At 38.9% G+C, this 22078-nt stretch overlaps 1 long non-coding RNA gene across 1 annotated transcript in view; it reads right to left on the bottom strand.

Moving 5' to 3' along the window:
• Window positions 1-3753: 3753 nt before the first annotated feature.
• LOC124555038 overlaps window positions 3754-22078 on the bottom strand; it is a 31970-nt gene continuing 13645 nt past the window's right edge. The window contains exon 2 of the long non-coding RNA XR_006968509.1: window positions 3754-3914. This is a non-coding gene — a long non-coding RNA (uncharacterized LOC124555038). The remainder of the gene's footprint in view (window positions 3915-22078) is intronic.

Below are 22078 nucleotides of genomic sequence, written 5' to 3' on the forward strand. Positions count from 1 at the left end.
CAATGGTAGCAGTTACTTCTGTAAAATATCTGGGAATATGCGTACAGAACGATTTGATGTGGAATGATCATATAAAATTAATTGTTGGTAAGGCAGGTGCCAGGTTGAGATTCATTGATAGGGAGAGTCCTTAGAAAATGTAGTCCATGAATAAAGGAGGTGGCTTACGAAACACTCGTTCAAACTATACTTGAGTATTGCTCATCAGTATGGGATCCGTACCAGGTCGGGTTGACAGAGGAGATAGAGAAGATCCAAAGATGAGTGGTGCGTTTTGTCACAGGGTTATTTGGTAAGTGCGATAGCATTACGGAGATGCTTAGCAAACTCAAGTGGCAGACTCTGCAAGAGAGGCGGTCTGCATCGAGGTGTAGCTTGCTGTGCAGGTTTCGAGAAGGTGCATTTCTGGATAAGGTATCGAAAATATACTGCTTCCCCCAACTTATACATCCCGAGGAGATCATGAATGTAAAATTAGAGATATTCGAACACGCACAGAGGCTTTCTGGCAGTCATTTTTCCTTTGAACCATACACAACTGGAACAGGAAAGGGAGGTAATGACAGTGGCACGTAAAAAGCCCTCCGCCACACACCGTTGGGTGGCTTGCAGAGTATAAATGTAGATGTAGATGTAGAAAAGTCAGCAAACTGGTAGGGAGAGCAGTATTGCTGATTGCATCCCTGTCTGCACTGCATCCACATGACACTGCATTACAGAGACAGTTACAGATACTGGTCAATGTCCTTTGGAACTCAGGGCCTGGCTCAGGAGCTGATTTTTTTTATCATGCTCTTGGCATACAACAAAAAAGTAATTGATATTCTTGTAATTTGGAATAAGACAGTCAAAGTAATGACAAGGGCTGATAAAATTATAAAGTGTATGATTTTGTTCGTTAATATAAAATCTTAATAGTGATCAATTTATACATTTTGGGAGTTTTAATTACATATGTCTTGAACTACCTAACATGATTGTAACAATTCAAAGACATGAGTACAGTGCCAGATCATGTTCATCTCTACTCTTACCGCAGAAAATATTAGCAAGACCTAAAAACGGCAGAGTTTATACGGCAACTGAAATAGTCCATAAAACACTTTTTCTAAATACAAAGAATGTTAATAAAACTGTTAAAGAAAATGCTGTACTGTCTCTCATTAGAAACCTCATTCTATTCACCAGAAGAATTCTAAGAAATGCCCAATAGAACATAACCACATCAAACTATGTACATAAAATTTTACATTAAAAAGAATTAATATTTCAAGCATTTACATGAAATTGTACTTATTCCAAATGACTAACCTGAAATCTGAATAGTTGAAAAAAAGTACCAGTTATCACATTACTGTCCTCTTAAATGTTTTGAGAGTAACAGCAAGGGCATATAACAGAACATACTGTAAGTTTTCATTCACTAAATTCAGTTGGAAACCCGAAGGAACCACCTCCTCTTCTCATACTGCACCCATATGTTCAGAGAGAAGAATATCAAGGGAATAAAATTTGATTAAGTAGAGTTTGGCAGAAGTATAGTTCATCCAGATGTTCCTTTTGTAAGACGAGCAGCAAGAGTACTTCAGGTAAATCTTACTCTGGCATGCACAGTGACAGAGTTACATGTTACGAGTGTTGTGTCTAGTAATCCTGCATATTCGGTTCACTAGACAAACAGTCAAACAACTTCCATTAATGAGTTTTATTTACAACAAGACAAGTACAAATACTTAACTTTGATCTGAGAATTCTTGTAACGACTGCTGATCTCTATCTGTGTGAAACAGAATTTGCTAATAAAGAGGCTACAATGTGATGGCTAACAAATTGGCTAATGTTGAAGCTACTATCAAAGTAGTTGCCACCAGTCAGGCGCGGCGCTTATGTTGTCTTCACCTAGTAGCCACTGTTGTCGTATTGTCCTCCTGGAGGGAGGTCAGTCAGCATGAGATTGGCTGACCTCTTCTCAGAGCCTTCCCTTCATTGTCGTTTCAGACTGGCACTGAATTTACACCATAACAATGAGCATCTTCACTAAATGCAGAATGACTTCTTTTCATCTCATCCAGTGCACACATAGCAGTGTTCTGCAGTAAGATGTTCAGCCGAGGTGGATACGTTACTGATGATAATGCTGTGACTAATTGAGTAGTATGGAACTGTAAACAGTTCCTTTTACTCCACAGATATATACAAAACATTATAGTTCACATACAAACTGTTGCTTCTCTCAGACTGGGAAAGCACATAGTGACACTAATACATTGATAAAATGTAACTATATACATGCATAATGATCAGGTTTTTAAATTACTAAGAAAGATGCTCAATATCACTCTGTATTATTTTTTTAATCACTTTGCTGATTACTAATGTCTGAAAGGTGAACTTTGTGGGGCCCTCAGCTATGCACAGCAAAGGATGATGAGGAAAGTCTCACAGCATCAGAATTTCTACTAATCAAAGCTGCATTCATCACTATCTCTGAAAAATGGTCATTTGAAAACAGCTGACATATTATTCATTGAGTATAACACAATACCATGCTACCACAAACTGTGAAGACTGGTCTTAGATTTTGATCCCTCTACTGAATATGAATTCAGTAGAGGGATCAAAATCTAAGACCACTCTTCACAGTTTATGGTAACATGGTTTTCTACTCAGCACTCTGCAAGGTACAGTATCGAATGTGGGATATGGTACACAGTATCATTATAACTCTCTTCTGGCACTCATATGTATAATTATACACAGACACAGAATTAGCAGCTGTTCCTTGTATCTTTACAAGGGTTCACTAATGTTGGTAAATTCTGTGTAGCATTTCTTATACATTACGGATTATGTATGTATGTGTGTGTGTGTGTGTGTGTGTGTGTGTGTGTGTGTGTGTGTGTGTGTGTGTGTGTGTGTGTGTGTGTGTGTGTGTGTGTGTCTGTAAAGGGGTGGGGGGCTGTTCATAGTAGAAAAGAGTAAGCAATCATAACAGTATCATGAACTCACCTTTCTTTTACCATTTCTTATCAGACCTTGTGAAGAAAGTGTATATTATACACAGTTCTCTTTTAAATTTTATGGGGGAATGACAGGTAACAACAAGTGATGAAGATATGAATAGCTGAAGGAATGTTATTTTGATTGCAATGTAAACTTTAATCAGCTTCCTGACAAAGAAGCCATAGAGAAATTTCATAAGCACAGGATGAACAACTATATATCACTTAATTATATTTAAGAGCTTTACGTGACTGCAATGGATTCTCATGGTATAGAGAAGCCGTGTGGGGCTGAAAATTGGACTATTTGGAAGTTTGCAGTACAAAATTTATTACATGCAACGGCCAGTGCATATGAAGTATTTATTGGCAATGTAGAAAAACCGGCGCCTTTGCCAGCAGATGCAACATCGGCACAAATACATGTGTTTACCACTTCTTATCAGACCCTGCAAAGAAAATGTATATTATACACAGTTCTCTTTTAAATTTTACAATGGAATAAGGGGTAACAACAAGTGATGAAGATATGAATAGGTGAAGGAATGTTATTCTGATTGCAATGTAAACCTCAATCAGCTTCCTGACAAAGAAGCCATAGAGAGAATCCATAAGCATAGGATGAACAACTATACATCACATAATTATAATTAAGAGTTTCAATTTGAAATTTTGAATGTTCTGATTATAACAAACCACTGATACTCCACACAGTGATATAATAATCATTATTCAATGAATTGACATTGTCCTTATGGCAAACTCATTTATTTAATTATTACATTTTCTTTACATAACATTAAACCACCTTTCAACACACATTACATAGAATTGACATCAAGGGAAATCTCTTTGCCATCGAACTGATTGACCCATACTAATCCACCAGTAAGTAGATAGCTTCCTGTGTACCTGAAACACGAAACAGTATTGGAGCTTTCTCACACACAAAGCACTTGTTCTATATTTCATTTATAAAAATACAAGAATTGGGAAATAGGCAACAACTGAAGAAACCAGAGCGCCTTACTGAAATGATACTGGCTAAAATAAATGAGTCAAAGTATTATACAGAGGCTATTAATTCTGTAGACCATGAACACTGGAGAAGAGCAATGGAGGAAGAAATGAGTTCATTGCTCTTCTCCAGCGTTCATGGTCTACAGAATTAAGAAACTCTGTATAATTCTTTGGCTCATTTATTTCAGCCAGTATCATTCCAGTAAGGCGCTCTGGTTTTTTCAGTTGTTGCCTATTTCTCAATTCTCCTTCACTACAACTTTCTTTTGTTGAAGTTAATTGTTTATACTAATCTCTCGGCTGTGTACTATATCTATGTCTTTGATTGGTGTCATAAAATAAAATACATGAGTCTTATTATAGCAACTACGTCATGTGTATGCTTTATGTAGTGTACTTTAGTTCTTGGCTCTGAGCACTATGGGACTTAACATCTATGATCATCAGTCATACTTTAGTTCTTTCCTGAAGTTTCTGCAGCAGGTTATGGGCCCAGTACATGATTCAAGAAAGGAATTGGGTATTACAATTTTACATTTCATGGCATGAGAAATGTGTTAGCGTGTGTTGTGTGCTATAAATAGTTTGTATTGTATATATAAGAACAACTGCTGCATTTTCCTTTTGTGGAATTTTTGGGCTTGTAAATCTGAACTGTTTTAAGGGACTGCAAAGGATTTTCATGGTATAGAGAAGCTGTGTGGAGCTGAAAATTGGACTATTTGGAGGTCCACAGTTCAAAATTTGTTATGTGCATCAGACAGTGCATACAAAGTGTGTATTGGCTTTGCCAGTGGATTCAACATCAGCACAGATAGATGTGTTTAATGCTGCACTAAAAACATGGGACAAAGCTGATAGTGCAGTGAATCAGGTTATTGTTAGAACTGTGGAAGAAAAAGTCATGGCATTGTTGGTTGCATGTGAGACTGCACGGGACAAGCTACATCCCATGTTTGAATGGAAAACAAAGCAAGCTGTGTATTCTGTTCATCAGAATTCCTAAATTTTTACATGAGTTCAGGCGATGACATGGTGACACATCTCACTTGCTATGAAAACTTGGTTCTTCGAATGCAACAACACAATGTGAAACCTGATGAATCATTGTTAATGGTTTGACTACTTGACACACTGCCTGACAGCTATGAAAGTCTGTGACAGTCATGGTGAACAAGATCTGAAGATCAACAAACACTAAAACATTTGATGGACATGTTAACTTCTGATGTCAGTCCTCGTGCTTGTTGGAGGGAGAAATGAGACAAGGTAGCTGCACTTTCTGTTACCAAAGCAAACATTAAAAATGCAGACTGCACCATTATGAGGAATGTTACTTTGTCAAACAAATACGAAAAGTCTACAAACAAAAAGAAGCTCAATGTTTCAGTTATGGATTTCGCCAAATTAAAAAAAAATATGTCCAAATGGGAAAAACATGCAAAAAAAAAAATCCACAACCAAAATAAAAGTGATTTGCCTAACCAGGCTTTGATTGGTGAAGTAATAAATGCAGAATAGGGTGAGGGCTCATGGATCGCTGATTGTGGAGTGACGAATCACATGCTAAGAAAATTGAGTGGTATACATCATTTACTAAGTTTGCAACACCACTGCAGATATGCATGGGCAAATATTCAACTATGAACACACTAGGAAAAGGGACTATTTATTTTGAAGCCTTTGTCAATGGAAAATGGAAGTTATGCCGTATGGATAATGTTTTGTATACTCCAGAAGGGTGAAGAAATCTCTTTTCTGTATCATCTGCTATGGACAAGGAATTGGACTTTTATTCATCGAAAGACAAGTGTGAGTTCCAAAACAATGGCATTGTAAATGCATGTGGCATACGTAGTGGCAACCTATTGAAGAAGTTGATTCAAGTGACAAAACAAATTCAGCCTTGTGATCCTGAGGTAAGTCTTGCATCAAAGGACTCTTTGCAAATTTGGCATGAACACTTGGGCCATCGAAACAAATGTCATGTCCAACAATTCTTGAAGTAGTGTGGTGTTGAAGCTGAAGATGTTGGTGAAGAATTTTGTGAGGCATGTGTTAAGGTAAAGCAGCATCACAGCAATTCTCAGTTAGGACAGCTACGTGCCACACAACCTGGAGAAGTGACTCATGCTGATCTGTGTGGACCTATGGAGTGTAAATCGCTGGGAGGAGCACAATATTTTCTTTGCTTCACTTGTGACTTTTCAAGATTATGCATGATATATTTTCTCAAGCAGAAGTCTGAGACTGCAGAGAAGATTGCATAAATCGTGAGCATTGTGAAAAATTTTTGTGGTCAACTACCTAAAGCATTTCAATGTGATGGTGGACGAGAATTTGATAATACTGAAATTAAGATTTGATGAAATTAAATGGCATACAAATCATCATCACAAATCCTTATACTCCAGAGCAGAATGGATGTGCTGAGCGCACTAACAGAACAGTTGTCGAACTGGCTCAAACCGTGTTTCAAGCTCAGGGCCTGCCTTAGTTTTTGTGGGCAGAAGCAGTAAAAACAGTTGTTTATGTGTTAAACAAAACTGGCACAAGTCATGTGCATGGCAAAACACCTTATGAGGTATTCACTGCAAAGACAATACAGCTAAATAAACTTCATATTTATAGAATGAAGCGTTTTGTCCATATTCTGATAGAAAAGCTAAAGAAATGGGATCCAAAGGGAAAAACAGGAATCTTTGTTGGTTATTCTGATGGCATTGATGGCTTTTGAGTGTGAATTGAATCAGAAAAACGGATTATTTGGAGTAAGGATGCTGGCCGATGTGGCCGAATGGTTCTAGGCGCTTCAATCTGGAACCACGCGACCGCTGCAGTCGCAGGTTCGAATCCTGCCTTGGGCATGGATGTGTGTGATGTCCTTAGGTTAGTTAGGTTTAAGTAGATCTAAGTTCTAGGGGACTGATTACCTCAGATGTTGAGTCCCATAGTGCTCATAGCCATTTGAACCATTTTTGGAGTAAGGATGTTGTTTCTTAACCTGAGAAAACTGGTAAGACAATGGTGTTACTCCAAAGTGAAGCAAGCAATGAAGGACTGAAGAATCATGAAGACACAAGTGTGTTAAAGGAACCTACAAAAGAAAGTTCTAGGGAAAGAAAATTGAGAAACAAGCAACTACTGTAGAAACCAGAGTGTCTTATTGAAATTATGCTGGCTGAAATAAATGAGCCAAAGAATTATACAGAGACAATTAATTCTGTAGACCATGAACACTGGAGAAAAGCTATGGAGGAAGAAATGCCTTCATTGAAGGAAAATGCTACGTGGACTTTGGAACCTCTGCCACCAGACCATAAGCCTATTACAAACCATTCGGTTTATAGAATTAAACATAAGACTTTTGGTAAAATTGACTTTAATGAAATGTTCATTCCTGTTGCTAGATACAATACAATTAGAGCAATTTTGAGTGTTTCTGCTAGTGAGCAACTTCAATTGGCACAATTCAATGTAAAATCTGCTTTTTTGAATGACTTCTTAAAAGAAGAAATATATATGGAGCAGCCTGAGGGATTTAGTGATGGACCAAATCAGGCATGCAAATTTCATAAAAGTTTATATGAACTCAAACAATCTCCAAGGTGCTGTAACCAAGAGTTCAAGGACTTCCTAATAAATCTTAGGCTTGTGGGAAGTAAGGCAGACCTGTGATTGTTATATTGAGAAAACTGCAATGACAAGTTGATGGTAGTTCTGTATGTTGATGATGGATTAATATCTGCAAGTAAGAAGAAGGATACTGAAGTTTTCCTAACAGAAATTCAACATGAGTTTAAAATTACTGTTGAGCCAGTAGGGTATTTCAGAAATATTAATGTTGTATGACATGATAATGGACCAATAGAGATTAATCAAGAAAGTTATGCTAAATATATTCTTAGACGGTTTAACATGACAGAGGGAAATCCTGTGACAACTCCAATTGAGCAGTATCTGCAGCCAAATGAGTTAACCAGTGATAAACCAACTAACACTCCATATTGAGAAGCAGTTGGCTGTCTATTTTATTTATCTGTTGGTACAAGGCCCAATATAGCATTTGCAGTGAGCTATGTGTCAAAATTTTTAGAGACTCCCTGAGAAAATCACTGGTCTGTGGTAAAAAGAATCCTAAAGTATATAAAATTTCAGTGTCACTGGGTATAACATGTGATGCTAGCCATGCAAACAGAAGCTGGAGATATATACTGATGTTGATTATGCCAGTGATCCAACAACCTGACGCTCAGTTAGTCGAGTGGTTGCAAGATTTTGCGAAGGAGGAGTTGCCTGGGCTAGTAGGCGGCAACATTGCATATCAATGTCAACAACATAGTCAGAGTATGTGGCTGCCAATGAAGGGGCAAGAGAAGGAATATGGCTATCTAAGCTCTATGAAGAAATTTCACCACTGGAGAGTGTTCCTGTTCTTCTTGTTGATAATGCAAGAACTATTAAACTGGCCAAAAATTCTGAATCTCACAAGAGGTCAAAGCATATTGACGTTCACGTGCACTACATCCTTCAGAAAATTCTAGAAGGCCAGCTAGCCATTGAGTATGAACCAGGCAATCAGCAAGCTGCAGATATTTCCACCAAACCATTGCCACATGTTCAGCTTAAATATTTAAGATCATTATTTGGAATGTGTTAAGTACTGCATTTAGCAAGAAAAACATTTAAGGAAAGTGTTGAAGCGAAAGGTTTATATTAATCTCTCTTCTGTGTACTATGTCTTTGGTTGGTGTCATATAATAAAATACACGTGTCTTGTTATAGCAACTATGTCATGCGTATGCTTTATGTTGTGCCCTTTAGTCCTTTCTTGAAGTTTCTACAATACTGTACACAGTACCTGTAATATATACCAGTTAGAAATTTGGAAAATTTCCAACCCACACATTAAACTACTGTTGGTATCTAGTATCACTGTACCATGCAGGTTTTAATCTATCCACAATAATGAGTTTTGAAAATTTGCTGCTTTATATCTTTAGAAATTTTCCTTGTCTGCAATCAAGTTGGAGTATACAAACAATGGATTTTCACTTTTGTAGCAAACCTTAGGCAAATGTTCTCCTATAGTCTAGTTGCTGCAGATCCAAGTGAGACAATATCATAAGGTCATAAACACCCCCACACCCCCCGCCCCCGCCCCCCACACGTACCCCCACACAAAAAATAGTTCAGTAAAGACATTTATATTTTTACCTATACTAATTTCTAAATTTCTCGGGAAACTTTCAGGGAATAAATTAGAATGACAACCAAGCACCTTGAAAATGACAAATAAGGCTAGGGAATGACAAGCTTCATTTAACACAGACTGTTCTTTTGTTGTTAGCCTATAGAAATGGGATGTGGGTTCGACCAGAAGCAGAGAACATTCCAGTTGGATAAACAGGCCCGTTCACAAAATGACTTTACCTGGTGCCAACATCAAACCTGACATGGTTTGTTAGCACACAAGTAGAGCCAGCGAACTGGAGGAAAGTAAAGAAGGCAAGACAGAAATGGAAAGGTGCTCCTCTGAGTGTGTGTGTGTGAGAGACAGACAGAGAGAGAGAGAGAGAGAGAGAGAGAGAGAGAGAGAGAGAGAGAGAGAGAGAGAGAGAGAGAGAGAGAGAGAGAGAGCGAGAGAGAGAACATATTGAAACAAATGAAAGAAGCAGCATTCCAATTATTTACATGCCTGTATTGCTATAGTCTCGAGAGTTTTGTTCAAAGTAAAGGTGCTAAGTGAAATACTGTTAATGGTGGGTACAGGCTATAGTTTCATATTACATAAAATATCACACTGTTAAAGTTGTGAGATTTTGAAATAATATCATCACTGGCATGTAGTGACAGCAATACTGATTTTAATTAAAAAGCTACCACCTGATATACAAAGCATTTTTATTAACGTATGACTAGTTTCAATAATTAAAGCACTATACTCTGACATAAAATACTTGACTATCAGTACCCCGTCAATGTGAACTGTAGTATAATACGCATATCATACTATAATTCACATTGCTTTGCTTCTGTCATGTGAAAGACATATATCTTCTCCAGCAAGCTTCCTTTTCAGGTCTACAAGCAAATTTTGGCCTACTTATGTTTTAAATTATACAGGGTGAGTCAAAAAAAAAAATAATCCAATTAAAAAAACCATGACTGTTTTCTGTTCTATGATTTGCGCAGTGCCGGTCAATAATAACGGTTCACCATGACTTTTGTATTATGTATGGTGTGGATCCTCCTACAGTACAGAGCATTAGATGATGGCATGAACAATTCCAAGGAACAAACTGTTTGTGTAAAGGTAAATCACTGGACATCCCCAAGTGTTTGAGACAGATCTCGAACACATCTGTCATAGTTTCCCAAGGTGTTCATAGAAATCAGTTCACCTTGTACCTCAACAGCTCGACATGCCCCCAGTGTCCATCTGGCATGTGTTGCATTGATGTTTACACATGAAACCACACAAAATTCAGCAAAGTACAAGCCCTTCTTGATGGTGACAAGGCATTTACTTAACGATTGAGAACAGCATTGTTTGCTTATAGTTGTCAGTGCTAACAGACAAGCAACACTGCGCAAAATAACTGCAGTAATGCTTGTGGGATGTACAACAAACTTATCTGTTAGGACAGTGCAGCAAAATTTGGTGTTAATGGGTTATGGCAACAGACAAACAACACGAGTGCCTTTGCTAACGGCATGACATCAACTGGAGTGCCTCTCCTTGGCTTGTGACCACATCAGATTATTGGAAAACTATGATCTGATCAGATGAGTCCCAGTTTCAGTTGGTAAGGGCTGATGGTAGTGTTTGAGTGTAACATAGATGCCACAGAAACCATGGATCCAAGTTCTCAATAAGGCACTGTGCAAGCTGGAGGTGACTCGATAATTCTGTGGGCTGTGTTTACATGGAATGGATTGAGTCCTTTGGTATAACTGAACCGATCATTCACTGTAAATGGTTATGTTTGGCTAGTTGAGGGTCATTTGCTGCCATTTGTCATCGAATTTTTATGGGTAACAATGCACCATGTCATTGGGCCACAATTGTTCACAGGTGGTTTGAAGAACATTCTGGACAATTTGAGCAAATGATTTGGCCACTCCAATTCCTCAACATTAATCCCATGAAAGATTCATGAGACATCATTGAGAGGTCAGACCATGCATAAAGTCCTGCACAGGCAACATTCTCACAATTATGGCTATCTATAGAGGCAGCATGGCTCAATATTTCTGCAAGGGACTTTCAATGAGTTCTTGAGGTCTATGTCATGATGAGTTGCTGCACTATGCAGGGCAAAAGGAGGTCCAACTTAGTATTAGGAGGTATCCTTTGACTTTTGTCACCTCAGAATAATTAGCTTCTCACAGTATGGGCTCAGGAATATCTGTTTGAAGCACAATGCAGCTGAAAGCATGAGACTGAATGTGCACAACTTTTTTTAAAATAAAGAGATCTATGTATACATCTGTAATCTCACTCCGCAAAATACTGTGAAGTACATACCAGAGGGTACTCCCATTATGCCCCGTATCTGGTTCTCCTACCATTCCTTTCACTTACGTGTCTGTGTGCTCTGTAATAAGTCTGATTTGGGCTATAGGCCCCCACAGGAACAATGCACAGTCCCTGAACTAGTTCTCTACATTTCTCGCTTAATACTGTTGCCTGGAACATGATAAGTAGGCTTTTATAGGATAGTTGATGTCTATCTTCAGGCATCTGTCAGGTCAGATTTTACAGCATTTCCATTATGTAACTATAGAAAACATTTTAATGGAGAATAGAACCGTGATTTTCATGGAGCATGTTAAAACAGTTTTGATCATAACCGAACATTTTCTAACAAACTTCAACCAGTTTCAGTCAAATAGCAATCACCTTCAGATACAATAAAATAGGTACAAGGTATATTTACTTCTATATCTGAATTGTACTTATGTATCAGTGTATATGGTCGTCAGACTGTCTTTCTTTCAGTCACTTTAAGACTGAATTCAGAGTCTTTTAATAAATATTCTATTCTGATCTAAACAGTTTTAAGTTTAATTTTAAGAAATTTTTGTGATTCTCTCTTGTAAGTCAAAAATACCTGGCACAATTAATGCCATCCTTCTCTGTGAACAATCAGTATTCCCATATATATGTGAGTGATTTCAGTTGTGACTCATTGAATTTGTTGTTATAGGATATTATGCATTTGCATTTCTTATCTCTCCTCCTCTTTCCTTCCCCCCTGATCCCCCTCCCCAACATATATATTTAGAACCCAATCTTGAAAAATTTTTGGTTATTACGGTTTCCTAGTTTATTCAAACTAGCATAGCTTAAGAAGGAATATGGCTAATGCAATCCAAAGGAGGATAATTTATAGAAATATGCATTAAGTTTTAGACCTCTATTTCACAAAACAGGAGGCTGATAAACAGAGTAATAATTATGGTAGACAATATTTGAGGCTCAATACACTTTTAAATCATCTTTCTTCTTGATTTTACTGTGAATCATAGTGACTATTTCCAGTCAGACAACTATCTGAATGATGTATAGTTTACTGTCACTTCTTCCCTGACAAACTATGTGGAAATAATTTTCCAGAGAATTGCTGCTGAATTGCATTAAAAATATTTTGTTGTAAGACCACAGTAACATTGTTTCCAGAAATTAAATTTATAAACTGGGCTGTGAATCGTAACATTGCAGTTCCATGCATGACGATTTATTTTGCAGGTTCTAATAATACAACAAAAAACAGCAACAACTAAAAAAGATCACTATAGGTTAATGTCTAACAACATAAAAGTCACTGGATATGCACGTTAGGCAGGACAAAAAGAAAGGAGGAATGAGCATTTGCCTCGCTGAAAGGAATGTCTTGACAAACCCTGAAAGTAAGTTAGATAAACCTAAACTAGGTTAGAACGGCTGGCATATGAACTGCACCGCTACTAAATATGAATCCAGTGATGTGACCACAGCAACACAGATCTAAATACAGCTTGAAATAAATAAAGTGGCAGTCGACCAAATATCCAGTCTGATAAAACAAAGCTGGCATGGGTGTCCGAGCGGTTCTAGGCGCTACAGTCGCAGGTTCGAATCCTGCCTCGGGCATGGATGTGTGTGATGTCCTTAGGTTAGTTAGGTTTAAGTAGTTCTAAGTTATAGGGGACTGATGACCTCAGCAGTTAAGTCCCATAGTGCTCAGAGCCATTTGAACCATTTTTTGATAAAACAAAACTGAAGCACCGACAGGATATGGTCAAATATAAATTTAATTTCATATGCACAAATACCATTGGCTGGTATGTAAGTGATTAGAGTTGTAGTTCTCTGTAACAGGCAGAAAGGCCAATAGAGTGCATTAGTTTTGTCACATTCAGTGTTGTTACCTACACTGCTAGGATATATATGGGGAGTGAACAGCATCAGAGATTTAGTTATTCCTGTGAAGGACATGGAGATGCCACTCACATTAGACAGAATTATTAGCACTTGACAGAGTTAGAATGTGGTCTCATTGTGGGTTCTCATCCAGCCAGCTCAGTAAGCTGAAGATTATCCAGATTTGTGGGGCATTTGAATGTGGCAATGGGCCATTGTTGGACTGCATGGGAGTGTAAGGGAATGCATACTCATCATCAAGGTTCCTGTCAACCACATGTAACCACCACAAGGGAGTATCACCATACTGTACGTGAAGCACTTCATAACCCTGTCACATATGCACCTGCCATTTGAGAACAAGCAAGAGGCTACCTGCACCATCCTGTGTTATCCTGCACCATTGATCAGAGACTAGTAGCAGCTGGATTAAGCAATTACTGTCCCATTTTTAGGCTGTCAGTAAACATCACAACACAAACAGCTGCATTTGGAATGATGCTGTGCACAGGAAGACTGGAGTACTGATGAACAGCATTGAATTGTGTTCAACAATGAATTGTGGTTCTGCACTAATCTAGAAGATCACTGTTACTGAGTATAATGGCAACCTGGAGAGAGGTCACTTTCTTTTAAGTGTTTTACTCATATAGAGCCACAGCACTGTTATTCCTGGCATCACGGTCTGGAGAGCCATTAGGTATGACTTCTGGTTACAGCTGGTAGTCAGTGAGGGAATTCTGATTTCACAATATTTCAGCAAGAACTTCCTGCCTCTTCATGTGTTACTTCTCAGGCAACACTACTATGGTGCCAATTTTCAACAGGATACTCATCACTCACACATGGAACATGTCTCTATGAACTGGCTGGATGATATTGCGGTAGGCTACTCTTTTGGCCAGCAAGATTCCAGATCTCTGCCCGACGAACAAGTGTGGGATCAGGTCGGACATCAGTTCCATACCAGTTCCAGTATCAACGATACCAAAGGCTAGTTACAACTGTTGTCCAGCCCTTCCCAGGAGAGGATATAACAGGTTGTATGCACTATTCTAAACATAGTCAATGCATACATGCAGGCCAGAAGAGATATAACGTCATACTGATTAGTGAGCTCTATATCAATTTGAACTCCTATTGTAATATCTGAAATAACATCACTTACTGTATTAATCAATGAAGTTTTATTTTGTTTCTTTCTCTCATTCTGGGTGCTTTACACTTTTTGTCAGGTAGTGTATACTGTTTCCAAATTAACAAAGAACATGGGCCACGTGTTTTAATAAACAATCTTTAATTTTTTGCACTCATGTCAGAGTTATATGTTAAGAATAAAAGTGTTTTTTACTTTAATGCAAATGGTGAATATAATACATCATGATCACAAACTGTCATTTTGTTAGGCAGCTGATGTGGCCGAGCGGTTCTAGGCGCTTCAGTCTGGAACCGCACGACTGCTACGGTCGCAAGTTCGAATCCTGCCTCAGTCACGGATGTGTGTGCTGTCCTTAGGTTAGTTAGGTTTAAGTAGTTCTAAGTTCTATGGGACTGATGACCTCAGATGCTAAGTCCCATAGTGCTCAGAGCCATTTGAACCATTTTTTTGTCAATTTGTTGGTATCTCTTCATAACATATATTCACTAATGACATCTGTCTTAAGTAATCCATCACTGTTTGAAATGGATATTAATACTCAGATCTTCATCGCCACAAGAAACAGTACAACTTTATTACTGACAGCTAAAGCTTTCAACAGCTCAGAAACATTTGAAATATGCTGCCATAAAACTATTTTACCACTTACACCAGAACAACAGGTATATCAAGTGTCAATATAAACTTAAATTGTTTCTTCTCCTTCTATTCTAGAAATGAATACCTATTTACAAACTAGAACCACCTTGGAAGAGAAGAGAAATATGAATTTGTTGTTGCAGTACCATGCTGTTGTTCACTTAAACTAACTTACTAAGTGACAAGGCTGAAATGAAGATACAATGAACCAAATATTGCTGAATAAGGCCTTGTTATAAGTTTCAGATTTTTAAACTGGCCTGATAGTATCTTAGGTTTTCTGGAAATTTCTGACATTATCAACTCAGCTGAGTATTAGATCAAATGACTGTACAGCTTACTGAAATGCACACTTGATGCACTTTACACAATCTCCTTCTTCATAGCATTAAAATTGATCATAACATGCACTAGAAGAGAAAGTAGGAGGTACAAGAGTTAAGAACATGTTTCTCATTTCTCAGAGTCTGGTACTCAAGGATATATGAAGTTGGTAAGTCAAAGTCTTGCCTTATACAAGAAACTAAAAACTGAAGGAGCATTTGTGATTGAAATAAATAAAAAAATTAACAGCCTGTCATTGCCTGAGGAGACATCAAACATAGATCTGAAAAGTAACTAGCAATTTAAATTAAATTATACACTTAATGTTGAAAATAACTAATTTCAGAAAAAAGCTTACTACATGAAAGTCACCATCCCTAACACCATCACAGTAGGTATTATGTAAACCAGATTCAGTAACACTGTAAATTGTTCCTTTTCATTCTGGTCATATATATGACAGATAACTACTAAGTACAAGGGTCTTCTGACAAGACAGGTAAATCTCCATGAAAGAATGGAACATTTTTGTTGAGCTTTCATGACTGATAAGCCTGATTATTCCAAGGGTTGTATAAAGAAATTAAACAATCTATAGTGTACAGTACATTGTTGACATCTGTCTAAATTGGTCAGTGCGTCGACTATAATTAAAAATGGAGAACACTGAGTTTTGTGCTGCTATTAAACACTTCCATTTGATGAGATGGACTGCCGCACAAATCAAAACGGGATTGGATGAAGTCATGTAGTCTCTGCACCATCATAGGAGACAATTTATTTTTGGATTAATGATCTTAAATGCAGTCGAATAAGCACTGAATATGAAGTACGCTCCTGCTGTCTAATGGAGGTCTCAACAAAGGAAGACATTGATAAAAGCCGTGATATGGTAAGGCAAGACCAACTACTAAAAATTTGTACGCTTTCTGAGCTTTTAGGCATCTCAACTGAGCAAGTGCATAATGTTCTGTACAGAGAATTACCTATGAAGAAGCTGTGTGTGAAGTGGACTCCGCAATTGTTCACAGTTGAGCAAAATTGCATTTGCCACAACATCTCAACACAATGTCTGGTGATGTCTGCAAGATCTTTTGTGTTGATTTGTGACTGTTTATGTAACCTGGATCCCACATGACACACCATCAAAACAATGAATGAAGGCTGGTGAAAGCGCGTCAGAAAAGGCAAAAACAATTTTGACAGCTTGTATGATGATCGCCTCTGTTTTATGGGATCACCAAGGAATAATCCTTATAGATTAACTGTAAAAAGGCATTACCATAACTAGACCCTATTATGATTCATTGTTGGACCATTTGAGTCTAGTAGAGGCTGAAAAAAAAACAAGGTCGGCATGCACATTAGTGGTGTTTCACCAGGATAATGCACCATCCAACACAGCAGTGGTAACAATAGCGTAAGTGCTTGAATTGGGCTTTGACATAATTCCTCATCCACCAGACTTAGCTACAAGTGACTTCTTCCTATTCCCTAACTTGCAACTTTGGTTTGCTAGGGAGAAATTGTCTTCAACTGAAGAAGTGATAGTTGTCGTCAGTGAGTAATTTGCAGATTTTGACAAAACATATTTTTATTATGGAATGAAAAAGTTGGAGGATCACTGGACCAAGTGTATATCCATCAAAGGAGACTAAGTCCAGAAGTAAAGTGAGTTGCTCATGAAACAAACATTTTTTCTCAATTTTTTACCAGACATACCAAAACACCATCTCAGATTCTTTTCATATTTTGTAACATGATGAAGTCATTTAGGGTGTAGTGCTACATCCTTCTTATCAGATTATTTTGGAACAGTTCTATAGTTCAGATGACAGCCCTTTGACATATCCTCAAATGTGGATCCTACACTTGTATAATGGTCCTGTTGGGTTGTTAAAACATAAACAGAAGTAGATGTACCTTAACCATTGCTAACAGGAGTTTCTTGTGAAGTATATCTCACAGTGCCCTTACTCTCAACAATCCTCATGATACACTATCCTGTAGGAATGTGTTAAATATGGTAAACAACATTGTTTTTTCAGCAGGCTGGTTTTAATATTTGGTAGTTATTTTGTTTTCCACAATTACCTTTTCCACTTGTACACAGCAGTTTACCTCATTAACACTTAGCATTTTTATAAGAATAATAGTCTCCAGTTATCATTTGCCATGATGATGAGTAAATTATATCTGAGGCTCCAAGTAAACAGGTGCAACTGAAGAACTATTGAACATTGTAGTCTCTGCTGCTCCAGTGCTTTCTCAATCATTCATTGTTTATGACTGCACACCAAGAATAGTCTTATTACATTTTTTAAATTATAGAACTGAAGAAAATGACAAACTACACTGCTGAAGTGCTTCTAAAATATGAGTAACTTGACTGCATATCTTGCTGTACCTTATTATTTTAATGTTAACTTTGCCATGGCAAGCATCCAAGGAACATATAGGGCCCACACTCGCTATGAGACTGAAATATCTACACTACTGGCCATTAAAATTGCTACACCAAGAAGAAATGCAGATGATAAATGGATATTCATTGGACAAGTATATTTTACTAGAACTGACATGTGATTACATTTTCACACACTTTGGGTGCATAGATACGGAGAAATCAGTACCCAGAACAACCACCTCTGGCTGTAATAACGGTCTTGATACGTCTGGGCATTCAGTCAAACAGAACTTGGATGGCGTGTACAGGTACAGCTGCCCATGCTGCTTCAACACGATACCACAGTTCATCAAGAATAGTGACTGGCGTATTGTATTGAGCCAGTTGCTCGGCCACCATTGACCAGTCATTTTCAATTGGTGAGAGATCTGGAGAATGTGCTCGCCAGGGCAGCAGTTGAACATTTTCTGTATCCAGAAAGGCCCATACAGGACCTGCAACATGCATTCGTGCATTATCCTGCTGAAATGTACAGTTTTGCAGGGATCGAATGAAGGGTAGTGCCACAGGTTGTAACACATCTGAAATGTAACATCCACTGTTCAAAGTGCCATCAATGCGAACAAGAGGTGAATGAGACGTGTAACCAATGGCACCCCACACCATCACACCGGGTGATACGCCAGTAGGGCTATGACGAATACATGCTGCCAATGTGCGTTCACCGTGATGTCGCCGAACACGGATGCGACCATCATGATGCTGTAAACAGAACATGGATTTATCTGAAAAAATGACGTTTTGCCATTTTGCACCCAGGTTTGTCATTGAGTACACCATCGCAGGAACTCCTGTCTGTGATGCAGCATCAAGGGTAACCGCAGCCACAGTCTCCGAGCTGATAGTCCATGCTGCTGCAAACATCGTTGAACTCTTCGTGCGGATGGTTGTTGTCTTGCGAACGTCCCCATCTATTGACTTTGGGATCGAGACGTGGCTGCATGATCCGTTACAGCCTTGCATATAAGATGCCTGTCATTTCGACTGCTAGTGATACAAGGCCATTGGGATCCAGCACGGCATTTTGTATTACCCTCCTGAACCCACGGATTTCATATTCTGCTAACAGTTGTTGGATCTCGACCAACGCGAGCAGCAATGTCACGATACGATAAACCACAATCGCGATAGGCTACAATCCGACCTTTATAAAAGTCGAAAACCAGATGGTATGCATTTCTCCTCCTTACATGAGGCATCACAACAACATTTCACCAGTCAACTCCGGTCAACTGCTGTTTGTGTATGAGAAATCGGTTGTAAACTTTCCTGATGTCAGCACATTGTAGGTGTCGCCACCGGCGCCAACCTTGTGTGAATGCTCTGAAAATCTAATCATTTGCATATCACAGCATCTTCTTCCTGTCAAATAAATTTCATGTCTGTGGCACATCATCTTTGTGGTGTAGCAATTTTAATGGCCAGTAGTGTAGTACATCAAGTCTATCAGTACGAGCATGGTGAGGCAACATTCACCATATCCCTCATCAAGGAAACCAACATTATTGTAGGTTAATAATTGGCTCCTTTTACCGACCTCCCGACTCAGCAGCATTAGTGGCAGAACAACTGAGAGAAAATTTGGAATACATTTCACATAAATTTTCTCAGCATGTTATAGTCTTAGGTGGAGATTTCAATTTACCAGATATAGACTGGGACACTCAGATGTTTAGGACGGGTGGTAGGGACAGAGCATCGAGTGACATTATACTGAGTGCACTATCCGAAAATTTCCTCGAGCAATTAAACAGAGAACCGACTCGTGGAGATAACATCTTGGACCTACTGATAACAAACAGACCCGAACTTTTCGAATCTGTATGTACAGAACAGGGAATCAGTGATCATAAGGCCGTTGCAGCATCCCTGAATATGGAAGTTAATAGGAATATAAAAAAAGGGAGGAAGGTTTATCTGTTTAGCAAGAGTAATAGAAGGCAGATTTCAGACTACCTAACAGATCAAAACGAAAATTTCTGTTCCGACACTGACAATGTTGAGTGTTTATGGAAAAAGTTCAAGGCAATCGTAAAATGCGTTTTAGACAGGTACGTGCCGAGTAAAACTGTGAGGGACGGGAAAAACCCACCGTGGTACAACAACAAAGTTAGGAAACTACTGCGAAAGCAAAGAGAGCTCCACTCCAAGTTTAAACGCAGCCAAAACCTCTCAGACAAACTGAAGCTAAACGATGTCAAAGTTAGCGTAAGGAGGGCTATGCGTGAAGCGTTCATTGAATTCGAAAGTAAAATTCTATGTACCGACTTGACAGAAAATCCTAGGAAGTTCTGGTCTTACGTTAAATCAGTAAGTGGCTCGAAACAGCATATCCAGACACTACGGGATGATGATGGCATTGAAACAGAGGATGACACGCGTAAAGCTGAAATACTAAACACCTTTTTCCAAAGCTGTTTCACAGAGGAAGACCGCACTGCAGTTCCTTCTCTAAATCCTCGCACAAACGAAAAAATGGCTGACATAGAAATAAGTGTCCAAGGAATAGAAAAGCAACTGGAATCACTCAATAGAGGAAAGTCCACTGGACCTGACGGGATACCAATTCGATCCTACACAGAGTACGCGAAAGAACTTGCCCCCCTTCTAACAGCCGTGTACCGCAAGTCTCTAGAGGAACGGAGGGTTCCAAATGATTGGAAAAGAGCACAGATAGTCCCAGTCTTCAAGAAGGGTCGTCGAGCAGATGCGCAAAACTATAGACCTATATCTCTTACGTCGATCTCTTGTAGAATTTTAGAACATGTTTTTTGCTCGCGTATCATGTCATTTCTGGAAACCCAGAATCTACTATGTAGGAATCAACATGGATTCCGGAAACAGCGATCGTGTGAGACCCAACTTGCCTTATTTGTTCATGAGACCCAGAAAATATTAGATACAGGCTCCCAGGTAGATGCTATTTTTCTTGACTTCCGGAAGGCGTTCGATACAGTTCCGCACTGTCGCCTGATAAACAAAGTAAGAGCCTACGGAATATCAGACCAGCTGTGTGGCTGGATTGAAGAGTTTTTAGCAAACAGAACACAGCATGTTGTTATCAATGGAGAGACGTCTACAGACGTTAAAGTAACCTCTGGCGTGCCACAGGGGAGTGTTATGGGACCATTGCTTTTCACAATATATATAAATGACTTAGTAGATAGTGTCGGAAGTTCCATGCGGCTTTTCGCGGATGATGCTGTAGTATACAGAGAAGTTGCTGCATTAGAAAATTGTAGCGAAATACAGGAAGATCTGCAGCGGATAGGCACTTGGTGCAGGGAGTGGCAACTGACCCTTAACATAGACAAATGTAATGTATTGCGAATACATAGAAAGAAGGATCCTTTATTGTATGATTATATGATAGCGGAACAAACACTGGTAGCAGTTACTTCTGTAAAATATCTGGGAGTATGCGTACGGAACGATTTGAAGTGGAATGATCATATAAAACTAATTGTTGGTAAGGCGGGTACCAGGTTGAGATTCATTGGGAGAGTGCTTAGAAAATGTAGTCCATCAACAAAGGAGGTGGCTTACAAAACACTCGTTCGACCTATACTTGAGTATTGCTGATCAGTGTGGGATCCGTACCAGGTCGGGTTGACGGAGGAGATAGAGAAGATCCAAAGAAGAGCGGCGCGTTTCGTCACTGGGTTATTTGGTAACCGTGATAGCGTTACGGAGATGTTTAATAAACTCAAGTGGCAGACTCTGCAAGAGAGGCGCTCTGCATCGCGGTGTAGCTTGCTCGCCAGGTTTCGAGAGGGTGCGTTTCTGGATGAGGTATCGAATATATTGCTTCCCCCTACTTATACTTCCCGAGGAGAACACGAATGTAAAATTAGAGAGATTAGAGCGCGCACGGAGGCTTTCAGACAGTCGTTCTTCCCGCGAACCATACGCGACTGGAACAGGAAAGGGAGGTAATGACAGTGGCACGTAAAGTGCCCTCCGCCACACACCGTTGGGTGGCTTGCGGAGTATCAATGTAGATGTAGATGTAGATTATATCCACAGCAACAACCTCACTCCATCACCTAATATCTGAT

This window comes from Schistocerca americana, chromosome X, assembly GCF_021461395.2.
Source record: "Schistocerca americana isolate TAMUIC-IGC-003095 chromosome X, iqSchAmer2.1, whole genome shotgun sequence".
Lineage (NCBI taxonomy): Eukaryota > Metazoa > Arthropoda > Insecta > Orthoptera > Acrididae > Schistocerca > Schistocerca americana.